This window comes from Phacochoerus africanus, chromosome 10 (assembly GCF_016906955.1).
Source record: "Phacochoerus africanus isolate WHEZ1 chromosome 10, ROS_Pafr_v1, whole genome shotgun sequence".
Classification (NCBI taxonomy): Eukaryota; Metazoa; Chordata; class Mammalia; order Artiodactyla; family Suidae; genus Phacochoerus; species Phacochoerus africanus.
In genome coordinates, this window is record NC_062553.1 from 72,106,756 (window position 1) to 72,134,246 (window position 27,491).

At 46.0% G+C, this 27,491-nt stretch overlaps 1 protein-coding gene across 3 annotated transcripts in view; it reads left to right on the forward strand.

Annotated features, from left to right (window-relative positions):
• Positions 1–27,491, forward strand: part of SHROOM3 (shroom family member 3) — a 347,616-nt gene that overhangs the window by 146,329 nt on the left and 173,796 nt on the right. Inside the window, exon 1 of one of the 3 annotated variants that reach the window (XM_047799670.1) lies at positions 3,855–4,107. The exons of the other annotated variants lie outside the window; for them this stretch is intronic. The gene's annotated coding sequence lies outside the window, so the exon portion shown is untranslated. Of the gene's footprint in view, positions 1–3,854; positions 4,108–27,491 lie in introns of those variants that run through there. 3 annotated transcript variants of the gene reach the window in all.

The following is a 27,491-nucleotide window of genomic DNA, read 5'->3' on the forward strand; positions in this document are numbered from 1 at the left end:
TGGATTAGAGTGAGGACTAGAGCCCAGAGATGTTCAGGGACTTGTTCAAGGTCACCCAGCAGGTTAGCAGCAGAACCAGAAGGAAGTCAAGCCTCCCACCTCCTGGTCCAGTGCTGTGGGTGGCCCAGCTCTGCTTCCGCATTAGATCATCAATGCGTCTTCAGACATGGGTTGATGGCCATTTAGAAGCTAGGCAGTGGTTAACGAGACGTCGAAGGTGTTGGTGAAAGTATTGCAGATTCTCAGTAGAAATCTAAAGTAGAGCGAGCAGGAAATAAAAGATGGGGGTGAGGGCAGAATTGGGGGGCAGCCTGGCATGGAAGGTCTCTCTTCTCGATGAGGGGGAGCTGCTGGCCCTTCCAGTGGGAAGAACTTGCTATGCACCAAAGTGACCATCTCTGACTCCCAAGAGTATCACTTCCAGACTTGAGGACCCCACACTGCATTGTCCTTCTGCCCATGAGTGGCCGCTGCACCACCACAAGGTGGTGGGAACATGCCATGGGCTGTCACTTCAGGTCCTGGTGAAGGTGGAAGAGTGACGGTCCTGCCCATACCACCACTATTAGGTGACATTTGAACTCTTCCCCTGGCCCACGCCCTGAGCTACGTGCATTGCTTACGTCATCACGTCCGGTCTTCATATCGGGTAGGTTCTATTATCAATCCCATTTCAGAGGTAAGAAAACTGAGGCTCGGAGAAGTTTCGTAATCGGCCCAGAGTCACAGAGCTAGTGAATGCCAAAGTCAGAATTCAAATTCTCCTTTCTAGAGAAGGGTGGCTCAAATCATGGGTTCTGGTGTCCGATTGTCTGGATGTGAACCCTGGGTCCCTGCTCGCTAGCTGTGAGGTGTTTAACACAATACATAACCTCCCCCAGCCGCCCTTTCTTCATCTGTAAGGTTGTAACAGTAATTACAGTATTTAGCTTATAGGTTTGTGATGATTAGAGAATATAACATAGTCACTATTGACACATAGTTAATTACTAGTTGTGAAGGAGTTAACTATAGTTCATCTACAGGTTGACTCCCATGACATTGCTCTTGTGGTAGACTGAGAATGGTCAAATATTGACATTTCATATGATTCACTCTAATACCACGTAGGCATATTCATTTTTGGTAAATATAACGACGGTTCCCTTATTCATCTCATAATTTGTGAAAGGACAGGTGTTTAATGGCTTCAGTACACTTTTTTTTTTTCTCTTGACTTTCCTGCTCATTGTACTTTCTCTAAAGAACCACATGGAGGGAGTTCCCGTCATGGCGCAGCGGAAAATGAATCCAACTAGGAAACTTGAGGTTGCGGGTTTGATCCCTGGCCTTGCTCAGTGGGTTGAGGCTCCGGCATTGCCATGAACTGTGGTGTAGGTCACAGATGCATCTCAGATATGGAGTTGCTGTGGCTGTGGTGTAGGCCGGCAGCAACAGCTCCAATTAGACCCCTAGCCTGGGAACCTCCATGTGCCGGGGATGCAGCCCTAAAAAAAAAAATAATAAAATAAAATAAAAAGAACCACATGGGAAGAATCTTCTCCTATGTAACACAGCACACCCATGAGGACATACACAGTGAGGAGGTTCCCCGGGCCACTGATCTGTTGAGGATGTTGTCACAGGGAGCTTGGAGGGAAGCAGATTTGAAGTGAGCTTGGATTGCGCAGAGCTGGACCATGAGGAAATGACTGGGGAATCCAGAGGGGGGTAGATCCTGGCTCCTTTAAGCCCCTGGGAATGTTCTGCTGGCTGAGGGAGTGGCGTTCCCATGCTAGGGGGCTGATGGTGATAAACAGATGTCAAGCAGAGCCATTTGTCATTGTGCACTGTGGTGACCAGCTCCTGGCCAGCAGCGGGAGGTTGTTAAATTTGACATCTCCAAAATGCATTTTGTGGCCTGGCTGCCCTTGAACTCTGATTTGGGGAGAATAGCCTGTGAGATGGAGGGGCTCGCAACTCAGTTGCGGTGTCTCAGGAGGCTACAGGGTGGGGCTGGGAGGAACATAATGCTGGGATAAGAATTTGCCTTCCTTAGAGGAGAGAAGGCCTCTTTTGAAAGAGTACATCTGGAGTTCCCATCATGGCTCAGTGGTTAACGAATCCAACTAGCAACCATGAGGTCGTGGGTTCGATCCCTGGCCTTGCTCAGTGGGTTTATGGATCCGGCGTTGCCATGAGCTGTGGTGTAGGTTGCAGACGTGGCTCAGATCCTGTGTTGCTATGGCTCTGGAGTATGCCGGCGGCTACAGCTCTGATTAGACCCCTAGCCTAGGAACCTCTATATGCTGCAGGAGCAGCCCTAAAAAAGGCAAAAAGACAAAACAAAAACAAAAACAAAAAAAACAAAAAACAAAAAGAAAGACTACATCTATGGTGCATGATGGGGGGGGGGCGCTTTTGCTGCTCAAAGAGGATTCTCAGCCCCACCCCCATCACCGCTCCCAGCATATGTTGGCCTCAGTCCTCTTTCCTTAGATTTCATATTTATAAGAATACAAATAGTACTGGAATTCAAGGGAAGCACTCAGGAGAGACAGCCTTGCTAGTTAATACAGGAATAATCTTTCACTAAAATTAGTCTCACCAATGAAATGGACTGACATCTCCAGGGAAGCTTCAGACTTTCTTGGTGTCTGGAATGGAGATTACTACTGGGTTTAGAGTATAATGCCCCCTGTGATGTCAGAATTCTGTTCTGTGTGTGTGTGTGTGTGTGTGTGTGTGTGTGTGCGTGAGTGTGTGTATGTGTGTGTGTGTCTGTGTGTCTGGGGCTATGTTCTTTTCTTTCTTTCCACATTTAACAAAATAGTCTCGAAGTCTTTTAAAGCATCTATGGCAAGGAGGTTTCCAGATTATGCGTGGATCCCATGATTTGATCCCAAGATTTGTTTTTTCCCACCATGGCGCCTGTTAACCCGATGAAAATGCATTTGCATACCCATGAACGCAGACACACTTGGAGTCGTTTTTTTTCTCTGTGCCCTATTCCTTTTCTCCTCTTTGTGTCTATGGTTACTGTTAAACTGACCCCTACAGTCTGGGGCAAATACCAAGCACCACTTCTCCATACAGCTGCAAAGGCTGCAGTCTCAGGGGCTCAGATGACAGTTTAAGGTGAAATTCCTTTATCCTGTTGCAGTTCGGGAAACTTGTCAGGATTCCATGCACAAGGTGAGCTGCTTAGGACTCCCCGTGCTGAATTTTCAAAACGGTGTCTTGCTGTTATTTTTGTGTGGTTTTGTTTTACAAGCACGACTTTTATGAACTTTTTTGTCTGGGGGTGAGTAGGATGGGGTTGTTATAATATTGAACCTTATCCTTGGAAACAATGACAGTAGAAAGATTTTCTCTTTTATTTGACTCTCCCTTCTTCTGGTTTCTGTGAGAAGCTATTGCTTGCAAAAACCATAGCGAATTAAAAAATTGCACTTATTCAGCTGCACAGAAGCAGGAGTGGGGGCTGGCTAGGGGCGGGAGGAAGAGCCAGCGCCCCCGGAGTGCTCCCTCGCCTCATTCATGCTGCCTTCGTCCTTCCCTTCGCTTTAAGCGTCATCCCGTCATCCCGGGGCTCCGTGCTTTTGTGTCAGCGGGCCCTAGAGTGATCTGGGGCTGGGAGACGGACAGGAGAGGGCTTACCCGTTGCCACGGGCTCTGCTTACAACAGCCCGACAAACAGCTTCCGCGGGCCGGGTGCACGGGGCTGGCGTGCCTGCGGCCGCCGCAGAAACCGGTTCTCGGGTCTGGCCGCGTGTACTTCCCCTTACATCAGGGGCCGGCCGCTGTCAGGCAGGCCGGCCTGCGATTGGTTGGGAGGAGGGCAGTAATCCGAACTGCCTTTTGTACTTGGCTAATCAGGGCAGCCGTTTGATTGCAGGTTGCGAGCCGAGGTGCCTGGGTGGTGTCTGACACCTGTGTCTTAGCTCTCACTTCCCGGGCTGCCTCCCGGGGATTCTTTCCCGGCCCGGAATCGGAATCGTGCCCCCAGCCACCGCCCCCAAGCCCCTGAGCCCCCTCGATGGGCCGGCTTGGCCCAGTGTCATGCTGGACAGAGATGCCCAACAGATAGCGGAGGACAGTGGAAATGCAGGCTTAGACTTCCTTAAGGTAAGACCATTTCCCACCGGATTGTTTCTCGATGTGATTTCTGCGTTTGTCTCCACAGAAATGCTGGCATCGCAGAAGATAAACTACAGGGAGGCAGGGAAATTGTTTAGTTAGGCCTTCATGATGAATTCCTACGTGATTTGGCTGTCAGATGTGCTGGTAGAATGATTCCAAGGCATAAATAAAGATGTACAACGGGAAGGGTGGACAAAGGCCTGTGGTCCTTGCGGGCAGTCGGCACTTCTCTGCGCGCTCCTTCCTGTGTGAGAGAAGCTGAAGTGATGCCAAGTGACCCTTCACTAGGACCAGCAAATATATATATGTGCTTGTGCAGAAGGTTCCTTCCAGCCATGCAACCCCAGGATTTACCATCTGATTCTAATTACCACTTCTTTTTAAAGCTCCCTTTAATTTTTTATCTTGTGATATGAAAGCAGTTTTTTCCTTTGAGGGTCTGCCCAGCTTAGGGGAGTCAGTGGTGCACAGGCTTTGATGGCCCTGCTTGGCTCACTTCCCTCCACCCTTGCGGTCAAGAGAGAGTCAGATTCTAGGTGGAAGCATCCAGATTTGAGCAGCAGTGAGATGCTTAGGAATATGGGGCCACGATCCTGATTAAGCTTCAGCTCTTCTCTGATTTCATTTTATGTACCTTTAAGTTGATTGAGAAGTAACTTTGGGGACCATCCTGACTTCCCGTGGGGACCTCTCCTTGGACTGCTGTCAGCATGCTTTCATTCCAGGGTCGAGGCACCCAGGGGTGGTGAGAGGACTCGTGGTTTGGACTTACAGCTTTGCTTGTTTGTACTGACAGGGAGGAGACAATTTGTGTGTGTGTGGTTTTTTTAATGAAAATTGTCTGTAAATGGGTAAAGATCCATTTATAAATCCAAAGAGGTTCTGAGACTTTACCCACCATGTTAATTGCAAAGGTAATACAGAGGTGTTCCTCAATTCTAAATGATTCAATTCAAGTAATAAACAGTAAGGGACAGACAGCAGTGGTGAAAACCAGGCAATAAGCCTTCAGAAGCCGTATGCTTGCAATCTGTTAATCCTGAAATGTGTGTTTGTCTTCCAATATTTATAGCCAGTTGGAAATCTCCATCTTTCTCAGCCGTTAGCTAACTCTTCTTGATAAAGACATTTTCCTGTAATAAGAGCAATGTATTGGTAATCCTAACTATAAATATTTAAATGACTGTTTTGATGAATGAAAGTGTCAGAAATGACATTGCCCATGAGAAGAAATGTGGTCATTACACACATCGACAGAAATCCTTTAAATTATAACGTGGGTGCAAATAGTACAGATGATGGTGATCATTGAAAAATTAGATCTCTTGCTAGGTAGATACTAAGTGAATTTATTTTATTTTTATTTTTTATTTTTATTTTTTTGGTCTTTTTGCCTTTTCTGGGGCCGCTCCCGCAGCATATGGAGGTTCCCAGGCTGGGGGTCGAATCGGAGCTGTAGCCACTGGCCTACACCACAGCTCACAGCAACGCTGGATCCTTAACCCACTGAGCAAGGCCAGGGATCGAACCCGCAACCTCATGGTTCCTAGTCAGATTCGTTAACCACTGAGCCACGACGGGAACTCCCCATTAAGTGAATTTATTAATGTCGAGGGAGTTAAAAAGGAGGAATGAATGTTGGAAAACTAAACAAATGTTGACTTATTTAGCACTGATGGAAATTTCACAATTCTACCTTTGCTTACAACCTAGAGTGTATACATCAAAAATGATTTCCTGGGTTAAGGATAAGTTACCATTGTATGGGGGAGGAATAAATACCATTTGAGCCGGAATCACTATCCTAAAAAAAAAAAAAAAAAATCACTATCCATTAAAAAATCTCATTAAACTGAAAAGGTAGAGAGGAAGTGAGGGCTAGTTGAAAAACCTTTATTTCTAGTCAAAAAGGAAATAAAGTCATTTCATATTGAGTGTAGAAAACCCTGTACCTATCTGCAGAGTACAAGGGCCTCCCCCAAAGGTGTAATTTAACACAGTTATTAATGAATAAAATGCTCACACACACACACACAAACACACACCCGCATTCCATCCTAAGAACAATATCATTAGAGATGGACTGGAGCAGGGGATTAAGTATCTTAAATTTGGTGTTCCTATCATGGTTCATCGAAACAAATTTGATTAGTATCTGTGAGGATGTAGGTGCAATCCCTGGCCTCGATCAGTGGGTTAAGAATACGACGGCGTTGCCATGAGCTGTGATGTAGGTCGATGATTCGGCTAAGATCTGGGGTGGCTGTGGCTGTGCATAGGCCCGTGGCTAAAGCTCCGATTCAACCCCTAGCCTGGGAACCTCCATATGCCCTGGGTGTGGCCCTAAAAAGACAAAACAACAAAAGTATGTTAAATACGTTTTTCCCCAGTGACAATTTTCCAGTCTCCTTTCTGGAGCTGTGGAGTACCTGCCCAGCTCCCTTGTCAGCAGCGTGGTGATGGCCCCCTCTGGTGTCGTGGGGAGCTCACGATGGGGCACAGTGGAGGGCACTCAGTCTCACCCTCCCAGACCCACACTGCGGGCCCCTCTGGCTTTGCCTGAAAGGTCCAGCCGTGCAAATGATGCATCCGTGTCAGACCTGGCCCTCCCCTTCCTCCTCCCACCAAACAGCCCCGGATTCCAGCCTTTGCCCCAGACTTTTCTGAGTGTGCGTGGGGGTGGAGCTCTGTGAGCTCTGGAGCTGAACCACTGAGCTGGACCTCCCTTGGCTGGATGTGCCACGTCCGTAGGGACCAGCCAAGCAAACTGGGGTTCTGTAGCCCCAGACAGATGGAAAAAGAAGCTTTCTCATCTCCACCCCTCTTATGGCTTCATCAAATGGCCCTGGTTAGGAGTTCCCGTCGTGGCTCAGTGGTTAACGAATCTGACTAGGAACCATGAGGTTGCGGGTTTGATCCCTGGCCTCGATCAGTGGGTTAAAGATCCAGTGTTGCCATGAGCTGTGGTGTAGGTCACAGACGTGGCTTGGATCCCCGCTGTGGCTCTGGCGTAGGCCGATGGCTACAGCTCCGATTCGGCCCCTAGCCTGGGAACCTCCATATGCCGCAGGTGTGGCCCTAGAAAAAACAAAAAAAGCAAAAACAAAACAAACAAACAAACAAAAAATGGCTCTGCTTAGTAGGAAAAGGCTGGCACTCCTTGTTAGGCCAAACTTCTAAAAGGCATTTAAAAAAAACAAACAAAAACAAAAAAACCTTCCAGCAATCCTAATGCTCACATTTCAGAGACTAGAGGGAAGATTTACGTCAGAACAAATGGGTGCTTTTGGAAGGCGGGATCCTAAGCCGTCTCAGGTTATTGTGCCCGTCATTGGACAGACTAGAGTCAAAACCACGAGCGTCACATGATGGTGGCCGTGCGATATTTGTGCAACATCATCTGATATCATCAGATATCCTTGGGAGAAAAGCTTTTAAGGAAGTCCGTGACCTGAAACTGGTAGGTTTGCTTGGACGGTCCTATCAGGTGATCGAGCGAGTGAGCGCCAGGCATCAGACACTTCAGTAGGACTTTGCTGGTATACTCCAGGCCTGGTTTTGTAGCCAAAGCTCAGGGGATGGAATTTAAATGAGCCCCACCCTGAAAAGCTCCAGTGTAGAGCCACTTGTTTTTTTCCAAGTCCCAAAGCTCCTTAGTGACCAATAAAGCTACCGGTAGGCCTTGCCCACCAAAACCTGTGGTCAGCCTTCCAGACTGGCCCTCCAGGGGCGGTGGTCCCCATCATGAGACCCTCAGGGGTCTGCCTCCAAGCTCCTCCCGGCAGCAGTGGAGGCTGGTCCCCAGGACTTGATATTTAGGCGGCGAGTTCACAGTCGTGTATCAGTCATGGTTCATCAGTTCCTCTATCTGATGCACGTAGGTCAGTGTCATTATCCCGGTTCGGAGGAGCAAGAAAGGTGGGGACATGGAGTGATTCGGCCGGAAAGTTAGTGGGAAAGTGGAACCTGACCAATGCCCTGCTTATTTCCTTTCCTTTCTGTCTTTCTGGCAAAAGAGAAACCAGCAATTCTTAAACCGCTCCCCCAGCAACTCTGGGCACCATAGGAAGCCTCTGTCCATAAATGCGTTGCTCTCTTAACTTCATCACCCTGTGCCTGGGAAGGGGTCAGAAGCTTACAAATGATGAAATGAATCGGCTGTGGAGTGCAGTGTGTGTGCCTGAGTGTGTGCGTGTGTGCACACGCGTTTGCGTGTCTGCATGCACTCATGTGCCCACCTGCTCCACTAAAGGACTCCAAACCCCAGGGTAAAGGCTTAAACTGAGAAAGATGGCAACGTCTGGGCTGTGGCCTTTTCCTAGAGAGGCCTGATCATTCATTTATAACAAATTTCAACCCAAGCCCCTTGACCAGGAGGCCAGCCCGGAGCTGCGGGTGAGCTAGTCTGAAGGCGGCCAGCCCGCATTTGCCTCCAGAAGTATTTCAGGAATGTTAATGGCATGCGTGAGTGGAGGGCTTCAGAGCCCAAGCTGGGGCTGAGAGCTGCTCTGGGGCCATCTGTTGAGGCCGGGGAAGTCTCATAGCAACAGCTTCTCAAGAATGGTGCCTTTTTTTTTTTTTTTTAAATTAAAATTAACCCCAAACCAAAAACTGCTCCACTGCTCAGGAAAAATCAGGACTGGGTTCGGATTCTTTCTGCAGAGTGATGAGCTTTTAAGGAAGAAGAGCCCCCGCATCCTTAATTCCAGTTCTTTAAATGAGCAATTTGTCCTGGGTTTTGAGGTCTTCATTTTTGTTTTTCCCCCTGGGGTGAGGATGATCTTTTGGAAAAGGGGAGAGGTGAGAACAAGTTTCCAAAGCGGTGGAGAAATCATTGGCAAAACTCCAGTTGAGAAAAAAGTGGTCAGAGTTTTGAGACTTTCCTGGTATTTGTTGCTCTTAGCGATCCTGTCAGCAGCTGCATTTTTTTTTTTTCCTCTGTAATAATGTGACCTTTATAAACCTGGATGTGTAGTTAGTGAAATGACAAAGACACTGATTTTACTGTGCCGATTGTGGGCCCTCCAGCATGAATCTCTTGAGTTTGTGCAAGAGCAGATCTTAGAAAAAGAGAGGGGTATTGTTCCCTTGTGGAGCCGCAGGTTAAGGATCTGGCATTGTCACTGTAGCAGCTCAGGTTCGAACCCTGGCCCAGGAACTTCCACATGCTGTGGGAACAACCAAAACCAAAACAAACAAACAGAGAGAGGCAAAGTAATATTTGTAGCACTGAAATTTTCAGTTGATGGGACATTAAGTTCGCCATTTATCAAAACTGACTTCCTTCCTCGGGATAGAAGATCCCGTAAGATGATTAGCACCTGAAACTGAACAGCAGCTGCGTGTACAGGTGGGATTCTAAATGGAGCCAAAAGAATTATATTCTGTTCCAAATTCTCCCCCATACTGGGCTATTTTAGGAAGGCACATAACCTCTTAGAACATACATAGTTCCTCATCTGCAAATTGGATTTCTGCGTTATTAGGAAGGTTAAATACAGTCACATAATAGGAAATCGGGAAATGACCCTTGAATCTGAGTGGCATCTATAAAGGAGTGTTATGGGCTGTCGTTCTTGCTATTGTACAACCCTGGGAAAACATTTTCACTTGTGTGTGTGTGTATATACAAATTTTTATATATTTAAATATTTATATTTTAATTTAAAAAAACCTGAAGAAGTTACAGCAGAAACTGGCACAGCATGTGAATCAACTATACTTTAATGAAAAAAAAAAAAAACACACAAAAATCTAATGTATGGCACATGTGGACCTTTCCACAGAAAAGGAAGTCATGGCCTTGGAGAACAGACTTGTGGTTGTCAAGGGGGAGGGGGAGGGAGTGGGATGGACTGGGAGTCTGGGGTTAAGAGATGCAAACTATTGCCTTTGGAATGGATAAGCAATGAGATCCTGCTGTATAGCATGGGAACTATATCTAGTCACTGCTGATGGAGCATGATGGAGGATAATGTAAGAAAAAGCATGTATGTTTATATAGATGTGTGTGTGACTGGGTCACTTTGCTGTTCAGTAGAAAATTGATAGAACACTGTAAACCAACTATAATGGAAAAAATAAAAATCATTATAAAAAAAATACACACACATCAAAAAAAAGCCCTGAACAGGGGAGTTCCCCAGTGGCCTTGTGGTTAAGGATTTGGTGTTGTCACTGCTGTGGCTCAGGTTTGATCCCTGGCCTAAGAATTTCTGCACACCATGGGCTTAGCCCAGATTTTTTTTTTTTTTTTGTCTTTTTGCCATTTCTAGGGCCGCTCCCTTGGCATATGGAGGTTCCCAGGCTAGGGGTCTAATTGGAACTGTAGCCACCGGCCTACACCAGAGCCACAGCAACACGGGATCCAAGCCGCGTCTGTGACCTACACCACAGCTCACCGAAATGCCAGATCCTTAAACCACTGAGCGAGGCCAGGGATCGAACCTGCAACCTCATGGTTCCTAGTCGGATTTGTTAACCACTGCGCCACAACGGGAACTTCCCAAAATTTTTTTTAAAAAACTGAAGAGGATATAAATATATATCCTCAAATCTTGTCAAATACAATTTTCCTATAGAGTCAAAAACTATTCTGACAAGTAACTGCACCTACACATATATAATTCTTGAATACAGTACACAAGTGGAAGACTTCTTTACATTTTTGGTTGGTAGTATTTTTCAGAAGTCCTATTCATATCTAACATATTGCCCCAATGGTTGAAAGTTATGTCACCAACTCTCAAGAAAAGGATGTGTGCTCTAAGTTTGGTTTTGGAACATGGGCCCCTAATGAAGTCTTTCTATGAAAATCACAACCGCTTACCCTCTCTGTAGCTGTTGCCTCTTGTATAAAGTTTAAGTGATGTGTATATATGGAGTCTACCTGTGCCAGCATGGTTTCTACATGCTGGGTTTAGGGTTGTGAACAAAAGCAGATAAAAACCCTTGCATACATTCTGGTCAAGGGAGACAGATAAATAAGTCGATTGTGTTGTAGGTTATAAAGTGATAATTGCTATGGAAAAACCTGAAGCAAAGGAATATGATGGCAGAGGGGATTACTGCAATTTTCTAAATGGGGGTGGGAGAGGGCATCATGAAGAAGATATTCGAAGGAGGACTAAGACTTGAAGGAGGTGAGAGACTGAGCCTTGGGGTGAGGAGGAGGAGGCTAGAGGCAGAGAGAACAGCAAGTGCAAAGGCCCTGGGGTGGGGGAGTGCGGCGAGGAAGAACCAGATAAGTGTGTGGGGTGTGAGGTGGGGGGGAGTGGGGGGATACAGGTCAGGGCCTCTGGATGCCTGGAAGGTGTTTGACTTTTACTCTGAATGAACCCGCTGAGAACTTCTTTCACAGAGCGACTGCAAGGTTTAAATGAAATAATTTACTTAAAGCCTTTAAGCATCATGCCGACCACATAAAAAATCTACAGTTGGTTGCTATTGTTTGCTCATTTATTACCACTACCTAAGATTTAAAGATAGCATACAGAAGAGAGCTTTGTTCTCATTAAAGCTGATTGTTCTTATGAGAATTAAACTCCCAGCTTTGGCCCCGTATAGATTCAATTCTTATACCTAAGCAGGTCCCAATTCTCTATCTTCATGCTTAAAAAGGAAGAGCTTACTTTAAAAAAACTGGCCTTGTTTAAGCTACCCCATTGTCTCTAGTCCCACAGCACTGAGCCCATACTCTCTAGAGACAGATGTATTTTGATACATTGGGTGTAAGTTTCAGCTGCAAACGCCCTGTTGAAGTCCACTGAATTCACCTGCTCTCACTGGGTACTTGTGTTTGAGTTTTGATGTGGATCCTCTTCTCCAGGGCGCAGGATTCCGGGTGGGGGAAGAACCTACCGCAGAGGTGATGAAAACGAGGTATCCATGTCTTTCCTTCTCTCGAGGGCCCAGAAGCACGATCGGCTTTCCTGGGCACTTGGAGAGCCCTCTCTCAAAATGATCTTCTAGGATGCCCCTCTGTGTCCCCTCCTTTGATCTTGAAGGATTTTGGTCTGAACTCTTGTCAGGTAATGACTTGCTCAGAACCTAGAAGGGGGGGAACCCCTTTCTCCAGGCGTTTCAAGACATCCTTTAGAGTCAGGGCGATCCTTGCTCTAGCACCAGGAAAGGTGGTTTGGGAGCAATAAAAGTACTTGATGATAACCAGAGATGACCAATAAGGGAAAGGCTAACTGAAAATGTGCGCCCTCATCAGCAGAAATGTGCCAGCAGAGGCAGGGTTATCAAACAATTGGGTGATGCTTGGCTCCCAAGATTCTTCCAAATCGGTGGTTCTGCTTCTTTCCAAGTTATGCCTCTGGAAAACAAATTCTGCAGGAAAAGTCACCTTAAATTTTAGCAACACCTTGATTTGGGGATTCTGAGAGAGCAAGAGACAACTGACTGTGGGGGCTCTGTTTTGCTTGGTGTTAGTGGGGGGGTGGCGCGCAGCGGGTCATCTTCCACAGGGGTGACTCTGGGCCCGGCGCCTGGAGCCCCAGTTCTCCCCAACACTGACCATGCTGTGCTCCTGTTTGCAGATTCCAAGATCAGCGTGTTGTCCCATTGCACTACTTGCAGCATAGTTGCTTCCTTATGATCAGTGGGTGGAACATGCTATAGCTCCCTTTCCCTTTTGAACAAATACTTGTACGTGTTTTGTTCTAAAAGACTTATAAAGATGCTCTCACAAAAAGCCTACTGACAAAGCTATGATTTTAATCCCCATTGAACAGGTAATTAAACAATTGAGACGCCAGTTCAGTAACTAAGCCAAGGTCATGCAGCGAGAGAGCTAGGATTTGAGCCCCGGCAGTCAGCCAGCAGGATCTGCGCTCCTCACTCCCATTTGTTTGGTTGTGCCCACAAACTGCTTTGTCTACTCCTATAACCTTTCTCATTTGTGGTAGTTCTCCTGTTGATTTAGAGAGAGAGGGGGAAAGAAAAAAAAAAACCATCTGGCCTATCATTGCACTTTATTGCCCTCTGTGAGGGCAGAGAACAACTATTGATACCCAGCACCTAGCATAGTGCCTGGGGCATGGCAGATACTCAAATATTTGTTGAATGAATGAGGGAGTAAGGGTGTGACATGAATAAACAGTAGTAAGGCCATAGGGATGCCTTCCTGATCCCACAGAGCCACAGGGATACATGTGAATGCAGGATGTCACTTACTGCAAAAACTTTGACTTTGAAAAGTTAAAAACCAGATGAATATAATGGCACAGTGTCAACAGCTTCATCTCTTGTGAAGTGCTCGTTAATATTTTAATTAATGAGTCATCTCACACTAGAGAGGCCGATGAAAAACCCCAAACTAACATTGGCCACGTGACAGTTGGGGAAGGAGCCAAACAAGGAATCACAGATTCCACCAAATTAGAGTTTTAATGTGGGATCTGGACTCAGTGCATTTGACAAACGGACACTGAGACTCACAGATTTATTAAGGGACCCGAGAAAGGAAGCCTGAGTTTGGCCAGTGCCGGAGCCTAAGGGGACATATGGGTGCAGTGAAATTAAACTGGCTCAAACCAGCCGAAATAAAAAGAGGGTTCTTTGAAAAGAAGGGAGGGAAGCTTGAGGAATCCAACTGCGGCCAGCCAGGAGCACGTCCAAGATAACCTAATGACTAAGTCAGAAGGAGTCAGAAGGGTGAGAGAAATCCCCCCCTGGCATTGCTGAGTTTGTGTCCTTGGATAAATTCCTTGATGTTTCTGGACCTTGTTTGCCTATCTGAAAAGCAGGGAATAATGAAAGGATCTACCTTGTTGGGTTGTTGTATTGATGAAATGAGGTAATGAATTTACAGCACGTGGAGCACTGCCTGACACATACAGAGTCAATGGTCAGTAACCACTAGCCTTTATTATGATTTTTTTTTTGGCTTTTTGGCTTTTTTAGGGCTGCACCTGTGGCATATGGAGGTTCCCAGGCTAGGGGTATAATCGGAGCTGTAGCCACCAGCCTACACCAGAGCCACATCAACTTGGGATCTGAGCCACGTCTGCGACCTACACCACAGCTCACGGCAACGCCAGATCCTTAACCCACTGAGCAAGGCCAGGGATTGAACCCGAAACCTCATGGTTCCAAGTCGGATTCGTTAACCACTGAGCCACGACGGGAACTCCTATTATGATTTTTGTAGGCAGCTATTCGCTTTATCCTTGGGCTGAATAGTCCCTCCTTTCAGCTGGCTTTGAACATCAGTTCTGTTATTCTCCCTGCAGACTGGCTTCCTGAAGAACAGGGTCCTGGGGTTAATGGGATGGCATAGTGATGTCATCGGGGTTCCAGGTTGATTTGTTTCCATTCTACCATCCTCAGCGTGATGGTTGAAATCTCCAGATTTGTCCCTCATGATTACAAGATGGCTCAGGCATCATATCTTTTTTTTTTTAAATATAGGTTTAATTTTTTTTTTTTGCCTTTCTCTAAGGCTGCACCCGTGACATATGGAGGGTCCCAGGCTAGAGGTCTAAGGGGAGCTGTAGCCACCAGCCTACGCCAGAGCCCCAGCAAGGCCAGTTCTGAGCCGCATCTGCGACCTACACCACAGCTCACGGCAGTGCCGGGTCCTTAACCCGCTGAGTGAGGCAAGGGATTGAACCTGCAACCTCATGCTTCCTAGGCAGATTCCTTAACCACTGAGCCATGATGGGAACCCCGCAGGCATCATATCTTTGCACAACTCTATCCAGAGGCTGGAAGGAGTCCCAGTTTGATGTATTTTATCAAGAATGAGGGACAAAAACTCTCCTACAAACTTTCCTTTGGATTGGAGCTCGTTAGCCAGGGCTGTCCTGTCCCTGTGCCCAGACTAGTACCCGGCAAGGGAGTCAGAGTGTCTTGACTGGTGTGGATGAAGAATGATTTCTCTCTTGGGGCTGTGGAAGTCTCTGCCTTCCCGAGCACACAGGGCACGGATACTGCAGTGGGATCAGATCTGTTTGTGAGGAAGCCCAAGGACGGGCACCACTGAGTAAACAGGGCTAAGGACCATCATAGATAAGCAGGTATCCAAGCCACACAGACCAGGGTTCTCTTCTGAGGGTCTATATACAGTCCACGAGAAGCCAGAACGTTCTGTCTTTTGAAGTGGCTAATATGGGATGAAATAAACCTGACGTTCTCTGCTCTGTGATTGCTTTCTGCATCCCCACCCCCATGCACACACACACAGAAGAGTCCTGTTTACTGTAGGAAAAAGTATATCTACGATCTGGAAAGAGAGAGAAAATACATAGAAACTGAGACACACGCACGCATCCTCTCACTCACGCACTGAAGGAGAGTCCTGTTTCCTGTAGAAAAAAGTATGTATGTGATATGGAAAGAGAGAGAAAAAGATGTAGAAACTGAGACAGACAGACACGCACACACACACACACGTGCATGCACTCGAGCACACACATCCAAAGAGATGGTGCCTGATAGGAAGGGGGTGAAGGAGAGTCCCTGAGGCCATCCTCATCCTGGGCCGCCCCAAGGAATTCCCATTTTTGCTTAAATGTCTTTGAAGGTTCGATGTCACTTGTGTCATTTGCAGCAACAACAAGATCCTGTCTGCTGAATTCCCCCACCCCCACCCCCCGCCTTCTGGGTTTCCATCCGCCTGGTCCCCCTCGTGAGTGGCCCTGGCCCTGGGGGGCACTGGCCCTCCACGAAGCTGTGGGCTCCCCCATGTGTCCTCCCAGCTCCCCAGCTTTTGTCACCTCATTAACTCATTGTCTCTGGGCCCCAGTACCTCAATCCACAGGCAGCAAGCTGAAGGGTTCTGTTGTCACCTTCAGCGGGGGCTGGGGCAGGGTGGCACGCCTTGGCGTCCTGGTGAGCAGAGAGGCTGTAACATCTCTGACTAAATCCCTGAGGTATTGGCCCAGTCTTTCCTCCAAATGGCTCACACCCAACTGACAAGTACATTTTTCCCAAGTAAAATAGCTCGATTTCAGATACACAGGTGCTTTGAACAGGGACTTAAAAGTCTGGGGGCTCCGCTTCCTTTAGCCTGGCATGAATCGAGAAGAGAATTCTGGATTTGTGTCAGGAGGGAATTGGCAAATCCCAAGAAAGACAGGTGTAGAAGAGCGCCGGCCTGTGCTTCAGGAAGTAGGGCTAACTCTTTATTTTTTAATATTGGAGTTTCCGTTGTGGCTCAGTGGTAATGAACCCCACTAGTATCCATCAGGATGCGGGTTTGATCCCTGGCCTCTCAGTGGGTTAAGGATCTGGTGTGGCTGTGGCTATGGTGGAGGCCAGCAGCTGCAGCTCCTATTTCACCTCTAGCCTGGAAACCTCCATATGCCACGTGTGCAGCTCTAAAAAGCAATACATAAATAAAATGTTTGTTCTTCTTAATCATAGGTTAATGAAATGATTGCTCAATGAAACTTGGCTTCTGGTTATCTGAGTGGGGATTATGTAATTTGAGAAACAGCACCCCCCTCCCAGTGGCCCCATCTCCAAACTGCTGGGGATCTTACATGGTGACCATATAAGCAAGTGGCATCGTTTGTTTGACATTCAGCAACGATGGGTCTGCAGCCTCCCAGGCGCTGTGCTGGGCTCTACAGGCACACAGATCTGAAAGACAGGGTCCTTATGGTCACAGAATGCTACATCTAGTGGGGGAAATGGATGGAAAAATCTGTGACAGGCACACTGTGACAAGGGTTTTCTGGTAGCATAGAGTAGGTGGGTGCCTCTTGGAGGAGAATGATTGCTTTGACGTTTAGAAGGATGAATAGGAGTTAGGTAGGGGGATTTAGTGGGTAAAGGTGTTCTAGACAAGTAGACAAAGAGGTGCTTGATGAGAACCTTAAGTTAGGGCTGCAGGGCTGGTTGAGCACTTGTGACCTTTCAAAAAGGGTGGGCAGAGATGGGGTGAGAGCAGGGCTGAAATCCTGCCTGGGCTTGGCTCCTCGGAGCACCTGTAGTAGGAAGTGCCTTTGTCTAATTTGCACAAGGTGCCACATGGGCTGGAGGTAGCCCTGTCTGAAGGTATTTTTTTTTCTTCTCCCTCTTATTAGGGCCCCATCTGCAGCATATGGAGGTTCCCAGGCTACGGGTTGAATCAGAGCTGCAGCTTCTGGCCTGCGCCACAGCCACAGCAATGCCAGATCCGAGCCTCATCTGTGACCTGCACCACAGCTCATGGCAACGCTGGATCCTTAACCCATTGAATGAGGCCAGGAATTGAACCCACATACTTCTCAATACTGGTCGGGTTCTGAACCCACTGAGCCATGATGGGAACTCGTATTTGGTATTTTTTGATTGGAAAGCGTATGTGAGGATGCTCATAAGATTGAACAGGACCCTGAAGGTGATAGGGAGTTACTGAGGAATTTAAAAGGCAGATCAGGAGTGAATGAAATAATGCCATTTGTCCATCATGGATGGACCTGGAGATTATCATACTAAGCGAAGTATGTCAGAGAAAGACAAATACCATATATCACTTATATGTGGAATCTAAAAAAAAAAAAAAGATACGAATCAACTTATTTACAAAACAGAAATAGACTCGCAGACATATTTAAACAAACTTCTGGTTACCGAAAGGGTAAGGCAGGGGGAGGGATGGATTAGGAGTTTGGGATTAACGTATACACACTACTATATATAAAATAGAAAACCAACAAGGACCTACTGAACAGCACGGGGAGTAATAATATCTTGTGTCATTCCTTGGTGGCCTAGCTATTAAAGATCCAGCATTGGAGTTCCTGTCGTGGCTCAGCAGAAATGAATCTGACTCGCATCCATGAGGACACAGGTTCAGTCCCTGGCCTTACTTAACTGGGTTAAGGATCTGGTGTTGCCATGAGCTGTGGTGTAGGTCGCAGACACGGCTCAGATCTGGCATTGCTGTGGCTGTGGTGTAGGCCAGCAGCTACAGTTCTGCTTTGACTCCTAGCCTGGGAATCTTCATGTGCTGTGGGTGCAGCCCTAAAAGACATATATATATATATATCTCCAGCATTGTTACAGCTGTGGCTCGGGTTCTATCCCTGGCTCGGGAACTTCTGCACGCCATGGGCATGGCCAAAAAAATCTTATGATAACCGATATTGGAAAAGAATCTGAAAAGTTGTGTGTGTGTGTGTGTGTGTCAGTAAAAGGGGAGGACATGTGGGTTTAGTATCTAGAAGGGGAGTAGGTGGATGTGATAGCAGGAGGAGGCTATCAGAATGACTCCCAGATTTTTCACTTTGGCAGCTCAGCAGAAGGTTTGGCTTCCCAGCAAAGGCTGATAAACCTGAGAACTTTGACACAGAGAAAGGCGTTAACTCGTGAATAACAATCAAAAGTTTGTCATGGAAGCCTGCAGTTAAGGATTAAAAGGAAGGCTTTATTAGTTGCTTTTGAGATACAGGGAAACATGGGTCTTAAATTGTGACCCTTCAGAAAACGGCCAACTGATATTAAAGGAAATTGTTACGCCCCCTTTCAAGTACAGTAAAATTTCCTGCGGTGGATAATGGGTCTTTACCAGATAGTGCTGCCCAGCTGCAGACAGCTAGTTCCTCACCCTTCTTCTTTCTTTCAAGAGTAAAAGAGGCTTGGGTCACTGTGGAGGCTTGGGTTCAATCCCCAGCCCAGGAACCTCCATATGCCACAGGTGCGGCCATTAAAAAACAAAAACAAACAAACCACCCCTCCAAAAAAACAATTGAAAACCAACACAGCCTTGGGTCCCAGGTGCACTTTGGCTTTTGTCCGCATAATATACCTATCACTCTGGTTATCTTTCTTACATAAAATTTTTTTTAAAAGAGTAAAATGATATAAACCTAGAGTCTCCCAAACCCTCTCCCCGTTCTTTTGGAGAAAGCATTTTTTTGTATTGTTCATGGTAGTGCACAGCTAGGGTTTTTTCTGTCTTGCTGTGCTTGTCATGATAGGATAATTGTTCAGGCTTTCAAGGTGAATTGTCCCTGGTTTGAACATCGACTTCAATTCCTTCCATCGCTTTGGGCAGGATACTTACTTTTGTGAACCTCATCTGTAAAGTGGGGGAGCTATGACCCAGCTCACAGAGCTGTCACGAGGGTTAAGGGGCAATGAAAGTGAAGTGCTTGACGTGGGGCTGGCAGGTAGCATGCTGGTCACAGTGGTGCTGGTAGCAGGGGCTGTCGTTGCTCTTCTTGTTATCAATGCCGATGTGGAGACGTTAAGAAATGATACAATGTGCTTTTGCCAACTTTGATTATTCCTTGAGCAGGCATCTGCTGGATGGCAAACATTATGCAATGCTGCCTTCTTGATGGATGGGGCCATGGGAAAGAGGTGCATGCCCCATGAATCAGAGAGAAGGTTCCGTACATACTCCACTCTTTCCTGGGCGCCTTGGGAGATGAGGCTGGTTATGCTGGGATAGAGAAGCATACCATTAGACTACAGAAACCGCTGAAAGAAGGCAGAGAACGATGGTCCTTTTTTTTTTTCCTGCCACTCCCACATATGCGGAAGTTCCCCAGGCAGGGATCGAAACTGCGCCACAGCATTGACGCCAGATCCTTAACCACTAGGCCACCAGGGAACTCCCAGAACTATGGTACTCCTGGTTTTCACATGCCTGAGATGTTTTTCTAGGATACAGTCGAGCACTGAAGCTATGTTTGATATTTTATGTTTAATAATTCAATGAAGAAAATTTCTTGATAAATATTAGCGTGTGTGGTTTTATCAGCCAGTTGCACTGAAAGAAAGTGTGATTAACTTTCCTTATCAAGAAACGGTCTCGATAAGATACTCAGTGACTGTAACCCTGGTCATTGCTCTGGAATGTCCCTGATGGTCCTGCCAGTTTTCATTGCCCATAGGTGTGATATTTTTGTAAATGCCTCCATTTAATGCTTTTGCATATTAGAAATATTTTATGGGAGTGCCCGTCATGGCTCAGTGGTAGCAAACCTGACTAGTATCCATGAGGACATGGGTTCAATCCTTGGCCTCGCTCAGTGAGTTAAGGATCCTGCGTTGATGTGGCTCTGGTGTAGGTCTCAGCTGAGGCTTGGATCTGGCATTGCTGGGGCTGTGGTGTAGGCCGGCAGCTGCAGCTCTGATTCGACCCCTGGCCTGGGAACCTCCATATGCCTCGGGTGCGGCCCTTAAAAAAAAAAAAAAATTATGCTGCACTATAACTGAAAGTAAACAACTAGTGTGTTTCTACCTCACTGGTAAAAAGGGGAGTGGTGAGAATTCAGGAGAAAATATTGTTAAAGTGCATGGGATAAGAAATACATATTTAAGCATCAAGAATCATTGTTCCTGATTGTCACTGAATCTTTGTGAAGCAACCCTGACTATCAGAATCAGAGACCAGGAAAAGTGGAAAGCCTGTTTTTTTTTTTAGCACTACTCTGAAATCTATTATGCCTTTGAGGAAGAAAACTTTCAAGATGTTTAAAAAGAACCATCCATAATATGTTTGTTATGACAGAGAAGGCAGAAATGCTGGTGATAGTTAAATATTTAAATTATTGGTTCTCAACTGGAAGTGGGTTTGCCTTTAGCCAAGTCTGGAGATTTTTTTGGTTGTCATGCTGGGGAAGTTGTGCTACTGGTTCTATAGGGCAGAGGGCAGGTCGTCCGGTGCCCAGGACGGCCTCCACAACAAGGCATTATCTGGCCCACGTGGTGCAAGTTTGAGAAATCCTGGGTTACATAATGACTGCTGAGAGCAACAGGTGATTACTTTTCAAAACTGGACTGTCTCTTTCAGCAAGAACGTAGCCTTCCAGTTGCTAAGTGAAATTCTTTTCTTCTGTCTATATAGGGAAACAATTGCTAATCCTTCCTATAGGTTTAGTAGCCTGGGCTGTCTTCTTTCTGTGTAACTCTCAAATTATCCAACACTTCAGTCCAAAAGAATCATCAGGCCATGGAGTTCCCGTCGTGGCGCAGTGGTTAACGAATCCGACTAGGAGCCATGAGGTTGCGGGTTCGATCCCTGGCCTTGCTCGGTGGGTTAAGGATCCGGCGTTGCCATGAGCTATGGCGTAGGTTGCAGATGCGGCTCGGAGCCTGAGTGGCTATGTGTGGTGTAGGCAGGCAGCTACAGCTCCGATTCGACCCCTAGCCCGGGAACTTCCATATGCCGGAGGAGCAGCCCAAGAAATGGCAAAAAGACCAAAAAAAAAAAAAATCATCAGGCCAGTTTCTTGGGAGATTGTGGGTGGGAAAAAAAGAAGCCATGACCAGATTGACTAAGTGTTCACCTTCCAACGAATGAGGTTTAGCCCTCTGCGGACACATGGCTGTCCCGTGGCCATCCATGGAGGGGATGGAGAGAGGTTGGATGAGGAATGCCTTCACATTTCAACACTTTCCTTCAAGGAAAGGGAAAGCCGGCCAAAAGCCGGCCAAGGGTGAGACCATCCTGGAGCAATCACAGAACTTTCTTTTGGTTCGCTGTTCTCTGTTCTCCTTGGTTATCTTTAGTTCACAAATGACTGATTGCGTGTTTTCCAACCCAACTCTGGTGAGAAGGGCTGCTCATGATACAGAAGGACCCCGTGGGTCTAAGAATAGCTAAAAGAAATCACAAAGTCCTCTAGGTAATCACATCATTTCAAAAAGAAAGAATTGGACAATGGGCTTTCTCCCCCAGATTTTATGCATTTCTGTCTTGCAAAGTGTATGGTTAATCCACATTCTGCTATGCATTTGTCTTTATTGAAAACTGTAAAATTGCATAAATTCCTGACAAATGATGGCTGCAGACCTATGTCACGCTGCATTTCCTGCATTTGTTCTGTGCTGAAAGCCTTTGCTTCGTCTTTGAAAGACTACCCACTTGTACCTAGGTTGACTAGTGGAGGTAGATTGGTAAATAGTAGGCAAAAGTAAAATGAGTTACCATAAATAAACTTTAGTCAATGCTACGAAATGGTTTTTAAATTGAATCCCTCTTGGTTGCCCTGCAGGAGAACAAATTACTTTGCACGGTGATAGCTGTGAGTACATCTTCGGATTCTTCCGTGGATCTCACTGTGCAATGTGGTATTTAGAGTTTAGAAAGAGAAGAGCCTCTTGAGCCAGACTGGCTGTGTTCAGATGCTGGCTTGTCACTGACTCTGGGGCCCTGGAACTTTGGATAGATCACTTCTCTCCTCAGCTTCCTTGTCTTCCAAAAGAGGATGGGAGTGGGAGTTCCCATCGTGGCTCAGTGGTTAATGAATCCGACTAGGAACCATGAGGTTTCGGGTTCGATCTCTGGCCTTGCTCAGTGGGTTAAGGATCCAGCGTTGCTGTGAGCTGTGGTGTAGATCGCAGACGCGGTTCGGATCCCGAATTGCTGTGGCTGTGGCTGTGGCCGGTGGCTACAGCTCTGATTAGACCCCTAGCCTGGGAACTTCCACACGCTGTGGGTGCGGCCCTAGAAAAGGCAAAAAAGACCCCCCCCCCAAAAAAAAGAGGATGGGAGTGTTTTCCCCAAAAGGTGATTGTGAGGATTAAATGGGCTAAGGCGTGTAACTAGCATAAAGTAAGTGCTCAATAACTGTTAGTTATTTTTATTGTCCTCATTCGCATTGTTACATTGTATTTTATTATTCTGCATTTATACTAAGAGGTAGAGGGATGGAACACTGATGGGTGGGGCCCCTGCAGCTTGCCTAAATCTAATGTGGTGTAAATGGCCCAGGTCTCTATCACCTCCTGTTTCTTCAGATGGCCATCTTCTAAAAACATATACTTTTAAAAATATGCTCTGGGGAGTTCTTGTTGTGGCTCAGCGGTACTGAACCCCACAGTATCCATGAGGATTCGGGTTCAATCCCTGGTCTTGATCAGTGGGTTAAGGATCTGGTGTTGCCATGAACTGTGGTGTAGGTCGCAGATTGCAGCTCGGATCTGACATTGCTATGGCTGTGGTGTAGACTGGCAATGCTACAGCTCCAGTTCGACCCCTAGCCTGGGACTTCCATATGCTGCAGTTGTGGCCCTAAAAAGACAATAAAATAAAATAAAATAAAAATAAAGAAAAGAAAAGCAACAAACAAAAGCATATACTTTGGAACTGACAAGGCAGAGATGTATTGACTTATGACCACATCCTCTGGCTTTTTATGCAGTATGGCCATATGAAACACTAGGCTAAGGCCAGCATCCTGGATTCCCAAATCTTAAGTGCCTCCTAGTCTTCAGGTAACAGGGGCCACATACTAGAATTTGAGCTGCAGGTTGCCTTGAAAGAGGATGCTCTCAGCCCTTTTAGCCTGGGTAAGACTTGGAGGTTTGGATGATTGTGGTCTAAGGGATGTTGATATCAAATATATTCTGGCTCTATTTTTGCCAAGTTGCCGACATGTTGTATTTATTGTCCCGAAAGGATCAAAATGCTGTGCAGTAACAGGTGGAGATGATTTCATAGCTTTGGTTTTTCCATTTATTTCCTAGAAACAGATCTCATTTGTTCTCCTAAGTAAAGACATACAGTTGCCTTTAAGCTTAACTACATCCTGTAGGTATGTACTTCCTTCTTAGCATGGCATCTAAGTCGCCTGCATGTTATTCCAGTAAATAAAGGCACTTGATCAAAACGATCTCTCGAAAGTCTAAGTTTTTTTCTTAAAATGGTAACACAAGAACCATCCATCTAAGGAATGCCTTGAAAATATTAGAAACCATTGTTTCTCGAGGCTTAATGTTAGTAATTTTCAGATAGTGTCTGAAACTTGAAATCATAACCCCCTCCAGCAGCAGTGAGAAGGGAGAAGAGTAAGGATGTAGAAACACTAAAATTGTACGTTTTATAAGACAAAGGTGATAGTGCATTTCAAATCAGAGATCTGAGAGTTATATTCTATTCATTCTAGATTGAATTTTGAATAAATGACTAACTACTTGAATGTGTAAAGCTAAGGATTTACTCATCTTTATATTTAAAATATGAACTAGAGGAGTTCCCTTCGTGGTGCAGTGGTTAACGAATCTGACTAGGAACCATGAGGTTGCGGGTTCAATCCCTGGCTTTGCTCGGTGGGTTAAGGATCCGGTGTTGCTGTGAGCTGTGGTGTAGGTTGCAGATGCGGCTTGTATCTGGCGTTGCTGTGGCTGTGGCTGTGGCCAGCAGCAACAGCTCTGATTAGACGCCTAGCCGGGGAACCTCTATATTCCGCAGGAGCGGCCCTAGAAAAGGCAAAAAGACCAAAAAAAACAAAAAAACAAAACAACAACTAGATGTCTCAGGTACATTTTGTCTCTAAAATGTCAAAATCAATGTAATGTGGCTTTTGGATTGCACTCCTTCAGGGGTACAGTAGATGCATATTTTTTTAAGGAATTTCTTTTCTGGGGGGGCAAGCCTGTGGCATGTAGAAATTCCCCGCCAGGGATCGAACCCATGCCACATCAGCAATTGGAGCCACTGCAGTGACAATGCCAGATGCTTAACCCCCTGTGCCACCAGGGACCTGCAAGCAGATGCATATTTGATTCAGTGCTAAACAAAGCCTTACTAGTAAACATTAAACTGATGGGGATTTAAATACGCTCTTCAACAGCTGAAACATGGGCTGTAAAAGTGATGTCCCCATGGTGATCAGAGCATCAGTACGAGGGTATGTGTGGAAAGACTGCTATGGAAGGTAAGCTGGCCCTATTTCATGCTGACTGCAGCTGAGTGGGCGCAGCCGCAGAGGTGGTGGCCTGGACAGCATTATCAGAGTAAACTTTAATTAAAAACATGAGTGGAGAGATTGAGAGCCGAGATTTACCCAGGAAACGACGTGTTGGTGACATTCAGCTCAGCAGAGAGGTTTCTGAAGCCCCGTTTTATTGCCTGTTAGTGGGAAAGAATAGGTCTCATTATAGAAATTCTAGGAAGAGTTGGAAAAATAATGAATACCTTAAATTAGATTTGAATTTGACCAGCACCGTAACCTCAAATTCTGCATCCTGTTAGCGATTGTGTATCCCTTTGAGCTCTCACTTGCTGTCAGAGAGCAAGTGAGTGTAATCCATCGCTCTAACTTGGGAAAGCAGAAAGTATAACAATCCAGTCTAAGATATAACTAGCAAAGAGAAGAACTAATATGGAAATGATCAAATGGAACTATGCATGTGTGTGGTTGAGGACTTATGCAACTCAGCTCAGTGACATTAATGGGAAAACCTAATGGCATGGCTGAAGAAAGAAAAACTGTATTTTCAGTGGCCTAAATCCTAGAGCCCAGAAAAAATAAGGAAAAGAAATGGGATTTTAAATAGATGGAAAATCCTTGTTTTCTAAAGTGTGTCTTTACAGACGTTCAGTGGAAATTCTAAGAGCTACAGCTAAATTTTGTTCCAATAATACAATTTTAGATACAGGCTCATAATTTATCATTTCAGATTTCCAAAATTTTGTCAACTTTGGCATGATACTGCATATTTTCAATAAGCTAGTATTTTTAAGTGTCATGCCTACTGCTGGCTTTGGTGCTCACCAGTGTGGTGCAAGATAACTGCTCCGAATCTCAGTTTTCTTATCTGTAAAATGAGGGTTAAAAATCTCTGCCTGCAGAGTTTCCCACATTATTAATTACATACATATACATTAAATTAAATACATCATGGAGTTTCCGTGGTGGCTCAGTGGTTAACGAATCTGACTAGGAAGCATGAGGTTGCGGGTTCAATCCCTGGGCTCACTCAGTGGGTTAAGGATCCGGCATTGCCATGAGCTGTGGTGTAGGCCGGTGGCTACAGCTCTGATTGGACCCCTAGCCTGGGAACCTCCATATGCCACGGGAGTGGCCCTAGAAAAGGCAAAAAGACAAAATAAATTAATTAATTAATTAAATACATCATATTGGACTGGGTAGCTGGCAAGAGTCCAATAAATGCTAGAGGGACACGCTGAGGTGGGTTTTCGTACCTTAAATTCTATCTGGACTCTGACTTGATTTGCACATATTTTTACCAAATCAGTTCATTGCGTCTCAGTTTCAGAATCTGCAAAAACGGAGAGGAAAACTCCATGGTGTGTGTGTGTGTGTGTGTGTGTGTGTGTGTGTGTGTGTATCTGTGTGTGTATGTGAAACATTGGAGTTTTGAAATCTCATGAATATAAAACATCTTGGAAAAAAAAAGATGCCGCTCAGATAGAAAGGATTACTTGTCACGTCCCCCAGTTTTGTTGATTAAAAAACATCAGTTGCAACATCTCATCATAATCTTATCCATTTCTGTCTTACGGAATTTAAAACTTGGATCCAGGCATGTTTTGCGGTCTCTCTGGGTCGAGAAGATGAACAGGCCCAACTGGAAATAAACAGGGCCAGGAATCTTAAGCAAGAGAGTAGAGACCTATTCCCTCCCACTGCCTGAGGAATTTAGGACCAGTAAGTTGTCCTCTAATGAGCACAGGAGGAGAGCATTGCATCTTCTCTTAATTAGTTTGACAGATATTCATTTAAATTTGAAAAGATTCCCAGGCTTGGGATAGCCTAGGAAGGTTCTGAATTCCTTTTGCATCTTAATTCTGTTTTTGTTGTGGTGGCTCTGGGGAATGTCAACATCTGAAGACAAATAAAGGCTGTGTCTTCATCCAGGGACCTCTGTGTTTTCCCTTTAGAAGCGCCTGTGAGGCTCCTCCGCACTTTGGCTTCGCAGCTGTGAAGTCCAGCACAAAGCATCAGGTTCTACTAGGATACCGTGGGGCTCGGGGTCTGGGAGGGGTGGATTTCTTTTTTTTTTTTTATTCTCAGGCTTAATAAGGGTTAGAGTTTGCAGGCTGGTCTTACATAGCCAGCTTTACATCAGAATAGGTCACTGATTTGGGCTGAAGGACTCAAAGTACACACCAAAGCTGATGAATTCCCTAAAGTTTGAATTGTTTTTACTCTCGATACTTAAAACCTTCATGGCTATTAGGTTACCACTGGCCCTTGGTTATCCAAAGAAGTGAGTAATCAGGGGGCCATATCGTCCTCTCTCTCTTTTAACCGGTAGTAACGCTAACCTTTATCTGGGCTGTCTCTCTCTACCTTGTCACACATCATCTCTGGCTGCTCACTGGGCAGTGAGTCATTAAAGAGGATGCAGGGCTGGCCAGGCACTGTGGTGCTGGCTGCACTGCTCTGGGTGGGGGGGAGATGGGCAGGGAGGGGCTTTTCCCCACGCATCCAAAGAAAGGCCCCTATGGGCTAGTTGTGGTCCTGACTGAAGGCTGCTATCAGGAAAATGTCTAAACACAGACAGCTTTGGGGGAAGGCACAACACTCACCTAATCTACCAAAGTCAAACACTTGGCTCTTGAGTGAGTTCATTCATCAGGTCAGTCTGGTCCAGCTGTGCTTGGGCGGTGTGACCCACGCCTGCCTCCCATCACCACCCTTTTCCTCCCTGCCTTAAAGCAGATTCCTTTG